The following is a 6,000-nucleotide window of genomic DNA, read 5'->3' as shown; positions in this document are numbered from 1 at the left end:
TTCCACGGCCACCAGAAGCTCACCTGCTACCTTCTGCCCAAACCACAAGGAGGACTGCTCTAAAATACAGGGAAAGTCTGGGAACTGATCACGAGTACCCCAACACCAGCCTGTGGTCTTAACACAGTTGTGGAAAAGGACATACACACATGCTGGCCTTTTGCCTGGCCTCCAGGACAGGCTGAAGGTGCAGCGGCGAACAGAGCTGAAAGGAGCAGAGCGCTCTGGAGAGCTGTACGGTTAGGGAAAGGGGTAGAACGCGATGTCAAGAAGGGGAACGATAAAACAAAGACATATATTAGATGACAAAGTTTATTAAATTTCAAGCTGAAACAGAATACCTGGAATTAAATACAGTATATTAACTTCACAAATATGTATTCATATAAAGAGGAACAGCGTCACAGCAACATTCATTGCTTTCCTCACTGCCTGTTAACTCAGGTCCTTGAATTAGTGGGTAAAACCCCCAGATTTTTCCAGTCTTAATTGATCTCGGGACAACCATTCTTCCTTTCCCAGAACTGGGACTTTGTTCTGTCATCTTCTGATCACTACTGACTTCTGTGCACAGGAAATGACAACGCAGATCTTCAGTAACAGGTAACTCCCTGAAATAAGTAAACCTGCTTCTTTTATTGACACAAATGTCCCAGAACACTGGCTACCATCTGGGCTACCGCCACCGTATCGTCAGCTGCTAGCAGCAACAAAAAGATTGGCTGCCCTATCATACAAGGTTTGGAAAGTACTGAGGAGACTGGAAGTTAGTATTTTAACATTCATTTTTCCCGCACATGAAGTGTTTCAGGTACAGCGCAGCTGCCGATGTAGTAACTGGGAACGTCTACAGCTGCAGCGGCCTTTAACACAAACCCCAAGATGAATACCGTGAGGGGCCACGGGCACAAACGGAAACACGGAGGGCTGGGGCTGAACGTCAGGAAATGCCTCTTTCCGATCAGGGTGACTGGGCACTGGCACAGGCTGCCCATGGAGGCTCCATCCTGGGAGATACTCAAAAGCCAGCATGGTCCTGGGCAACCAGCTCTGGGCGGCCTTCCCTGAGCAGGGGAGCTAGAACGGATGACCTCCAGAGGTCCCTTCCAACCTCACCCGTTCCGTGGTCCTGTGATCCAAAACAAACATACCAAACCCACCACATAACTCTCTCTGCACTGCTACACACTCACAGTAATGTTAAACCTACGGCGCATAAGGTGACAGCAACGTAAAGTGCCCCGTCCTCCAGCATGACCACTGGTGAAGATTTCACTTTATCGGCAGAAGCAGTCACGGCATCTGGACTGAAGCAGCAGGCTCAAATCACATCAAATGATGTCCTAAGCATTAAAGTAACACTGGAAACATTAAAAACACATAGGGTGAAAGGATTAAGCAGAACAAAGGGAATGCTTTTGTTAAAACACAGAACATCAGTGGAGAAAAAATAATGCTTCTACGTTAACAAGAAACATTTTGACAATTCTGTCACGCTCAAGAATCAAGGTGAGTCATTCTGCTGGTCCGACAAAAATAGGTGTGCTTCTCGTGGCGAGTGCAAAATAAAACACCTATGCATCAATAAACCAACAGGCAAGTGCAATGTGCTTGACATCCATTTAATAGACTTAGAATTCACATTCGGACTGCAATAAACACATTTTCCCATCTGAACTGTGGGATGAGAAACTATAGACGCACTATGTAAACAAAATTATTTCCAGAGCTTTTTTCCCCAGCATTTTGTTCAAATCAGGTAATTTTTGGTTAAAACATCGCGGTGCTCCTGTACTGCCCTGCAAAGGGGATCCTGTCAACGTGGATACTTTCTGAAGATCCGTCAGAAGATACCATGGGAGAAGCTCCAGCAGATCCAGCTTCAAGTTCAGCAGTGGCTAGGGAGAAGAGAAACAACATTCCGGTGTTGCTTTTACCCTAGACAGGGCCAAATCAGTCACTATGAAAACATCATGGATAACTGGAGAGACTACAGTCCAGAAAGAGATTTAAAAACTTCCAAGGGGACATAACAATCAAAGGGTTAGGCACAAAGGAAGAAACAATCTTTTTCCACATTTGCCTACCAGCCAACAGTATTTCTAAAGCCAGTGACAGAAATTCTATAGGCTACACACTGAACATCTTCAGGGAATCCACAAATGACTCCTGCTTGCACCAGTGCTAAACTGAGCCCCCCTGCAGACCTCTCGAACCTCCAGTATCTGTTTTCCTTGAATGTTCAAAGCAGTGATTTATTGGAACTCTGCTCCTAAAAACCAGCTTCTGCCTTCTCTGTGACAAACTTAAAAAGAATCCGCCGGTGAAAACGCAAACACCTTTGCAATGCAGTCAGGCCAGGACAAGTCTCCTAGCCTGGCACTTTCTTTGAGGGGCGTCTTTGTAACTCACCCTGGCAAAACCCTCTTTCCTCCACAAAAACACATACTCAACGAAAGCAAGCCCACCTTTCCTGTTCTTCTCCAGCCACATTTTTCCGACAAGGTCCTGAAACCAAACGCACTCTATGACACCTAGCAGATGCACAGTCAGGTTCAAAATGCACACGGATGAAATGCAACGGCTTTGTGTCCATTCGGACACACGGAACGAGCTGTGAAGCTACAGCTGAACACTCTCTGTATTACCAAAAGCATGCAGGAACAGAAGGAAATTCTCGCAGGGGCTACCTGCTTTGAAATAGCACCAGTCACTGCAAAGCAAAGCAGTGACTCTGGAGGAACGACTACCCTGAAACAGGTGGAATTCCTCTTTGGACACCTGGCCTCATATTATAGAGCATGTTTCATGCTATGTGTTAAAAGCATTCAACTCATCTGATGTTTGCCTAAGTGCTACTAAATGATCTTTTCCCAAAGAAAGGGTATCTTTCATCACCGATTATATTTTTCTTGCTTATTCAAAAAAGACTGCAACATATAAGCTACAAATACAAGCAATGGACAAGAAACAGCAAAAATCCAGACCCAACAGCAGAGAATGGGCGCGGTATGATGTAGTGCGGAATGCAACCGACGCACATGGAAGAAGCAGTGATGGCTGAAGTCTATAAACGTCTTCTCTCAGGGCTTCTTTTACGTTTGATGTTTGTGCTCAAGGATTCACTCTAGAAAAACGTGACTTCAGCTTAAGCCAAGTGCACCCGTGTAGAGGAAGCGGGTTAGTTTTCTCTGCACTTGTCTTTTTCAGGCAACTGCATAACATTCTACACAATCTTTTGGTAAGCAGGAAATTTTCACATTCAGGTCTAAACTGGAAAGCTAGCAGAAAAACCTCCCTGTGCTTAGCACAGGAACTTGACAGCTTTCAAGCCATTACATTCAGGAGTTAGGAACACTCCTCTTTTTCCTTAAAAATGCCCCTAACAGTGACACATTACCTTGTTTAAGTTCTTTAGCGATTCTTTCATCTAGTTCCTGCCGTACCTAGAATTATACAGAAAATATAGTTAATATTTTAACAGTTACATTTTTCTAATATTAAACTTCTAAAACATTCTTAAAATCCACACATAATGAGAGAAAACCTAAAAATATAATTCCAAGTAGACACACCTTGGTTTGGGGTTTGATTTTTCTCGAAGAGAAACTTTTGGTCAGTCGGGCTGCAGCTGCCTCATTGCTCAGCAACGTTAACAAAACAATTTGTAACTCACCAGCTGGATTATTACTGGGCATTTAACAAAATACACAGGAAGAAAGCAAGAAAGCCTAGCGCAGTTATAGCAGTGAAGGTACGGCTGAAGTTTATCATCAAACACACAAACAGGATGTCAGCTACATGCCGAGATATGTACAAATGCCACCCACAGGGACAAATCAGCCAGTTGAGGCTGGCTTCTGCAACTTCACAGAGAGAAGAGCTGCACCAGCAGCTGCTGCAGGATTGACATACACCATTTGTACAGAAAAAAGCGTGTGCCAATATTCTTCTTTTCTCCACCTTAAGATGGGAAATTGAAAGAGCTCCTACAGATGACGCCAAAACTTCTTTATTGTTATTGCAAATACCACGACACACATTTATAAAAATATAAAAGCACACACAATTTTTTCTTGCAAACTGTGTACTAAGAAAAACAACCGCAGCTACAGCTTCTACGCAGCGAGTGCTGTGGGGTTTATTATGTAGCTGGAATCAGCCTGGATCACTGCAAAGGAGCACTTACGCCTCTTCTCCCCTAGAAAGTGGGTATTGTTACCAATTAAGTTATTCTCACTTATGATTCTGCCTTCAGAAGCCTTCACAAGAAGGAACCACATCTCCTAATTTAAGAGTCACAGTCCAAGCGCTATACGCTGTTGTTTACGTTTGATGGTACTTGCTACTCCTACATTTTTTCCATCAAATTTGTGACACACAGAAGTGAATTTCCAAACACGTATCATACAGCTTCCAGGGCTACGACGGCCATGAAGATGCTGCAGGGCTTGGACCTTGTGAGCTATATGCAGAGGCTGAGAGCTGCAACTGTTTCTTTGCTGGAGAACAGGAAAGCTCAGGGGGACCTTATCTATGTGTATAAGTACCTGGTGGGGGGAGTACAGAAGATGGAGCCAGACTCTTCTCAGCGGTGCCAAGCAAAAGAACAAGAGGAATAGGCACAAATCCAGATAGAGGAAACTTTAACACAAGGATTTTTATAATTATTATTTTTTAAAAAATTGTAAGCATGGACAGCCACTGGAACAAGTTGCTCAGAAAAGGTTGTGGAGGGTCCATCCTTGGAGATGTACACCACCTGGCTGGACAGAACAGTGAGAAACCTGCTACGGCTGACCCTGCTTTGAGCAGGGGTGAGGTCGGACTAGATCATCTCTAGAGGCCCCTTTCCACCCTCACTCCTTCTGTGACTCTCTTGATTTTAGTACTGAATTCCTGGGGGAAGGAGCATTTATTTCATGAAATGAGCAGACCCACCTAGCAGCATAACAACAACAAGAAGAACGGAAACACTGCACAGGGTACTCAACAGGACAGAGAGAGCAAGAGCCTCAGGAAGGAAACCACTCTGCTTACCCTCACAAGAGCAGCAGTAACAGGCAGTAACTGCAAGGGTCAGAGGAGCGGGGCTGTAAACCAGCGAAGCGGAGGGAAGGGCTCTCTCTCCAGGAACACAGGGAAAGCTGGGACCAAATTCACCGGATCCTGCAGGAGAAGCACCACTCTGTGATACTTCATTGAAATACTCTGTGCCAACAGAGCTGCATGAACAATGGAAAAGGACCCCCCAAATCTCTAATTGTTTTCAAGCAGGTACGAGCAGAAGCAAAATTCCGGGGAGAAAGGACCCCCTAACTCCTGAGACGAGACACAGGTAACAGAGAAAAGCAGGAAAACTAATGCCTAGACCAAAATACGGCCCAAACCCAGGACCAAGCCCAAGCAAAGTCGTAGTACTTAGTGGTGTTAGAAGAAACCACTTTCCCTGGTTTCCTGAGTCTTCACAATGACTAGAAGGTCCACAGGACCCTCCGCAACATGTACAAATCAATCAAGAGAAGAAAAAGGTCTTGTTTTCCTCTTATTCATTCCATCAACGTCTTTGTGATTCTCATCCATGTCTGAGGGAAGAGAAATAGGTGGAAATAAAGCCAACACACTGATTTCTGAAAAGGGAATGAATGAAGAGCCAGGCAAAATACACCTCCGAGGACCTTAACTTGCCTCCACTTTTCTCCTTCCCCCCAAACCCCTGGGAAAGGCATCACAGCTGAGTGTCCCAAACCTCCTGAGCAGGTACTTCTCACCTCACTGCACATCTCTTCAGGCGGTAACACACCAGGTGTTCATTTGCAGCAGGCACCTTCTCAACAGTTCTTTTTCAGAAAGTGGTGTTGACTTACTACTTATCCACACAGGCTGCTTTAGCACAGAGTAAGCTGGATCCTGTAAGACTCCGTGAAATGATGCTCCGAGTCTGGAGTACCAGTACTGTTCTGAAGTTGAGTTCCTAGACACAACTGCTGCGACCACCAA

At 44.9% G+C, this 6,000-nt stretch overlaps 1 pseudogene; it reads right to left on the bottom strand.

Annotated features, from left to right (window-relative positions):
• Positions 1-298: 298 nt before the first annotated feature.
• Positions 299-6,000, bottom strand: part of LOC130143370 (ankyrin repeat domain-containing protein 26-like) — a 50,368-nt pseudogene continuing 44,666 nt past the window's right edge.

The sequence above is a fragment of the Falco biarmicus genome, unplaced genomic scaffold (genome assembly GCF_023638135.1).
Source record: "Falco biarmicus isolate bFalBia1 unplaced genomic scaffold, bFalBia1.pri scaffold_27, whole genome shotgun sequence".
NCBI lineage: Eukaryota > Metazoa > Chordata > Aves > Falconiformes > Falconidae > Falco > Falco biarmicus.
This window is presented reverse-complemented; position numbering and strand designations above follow the sequence as displayed.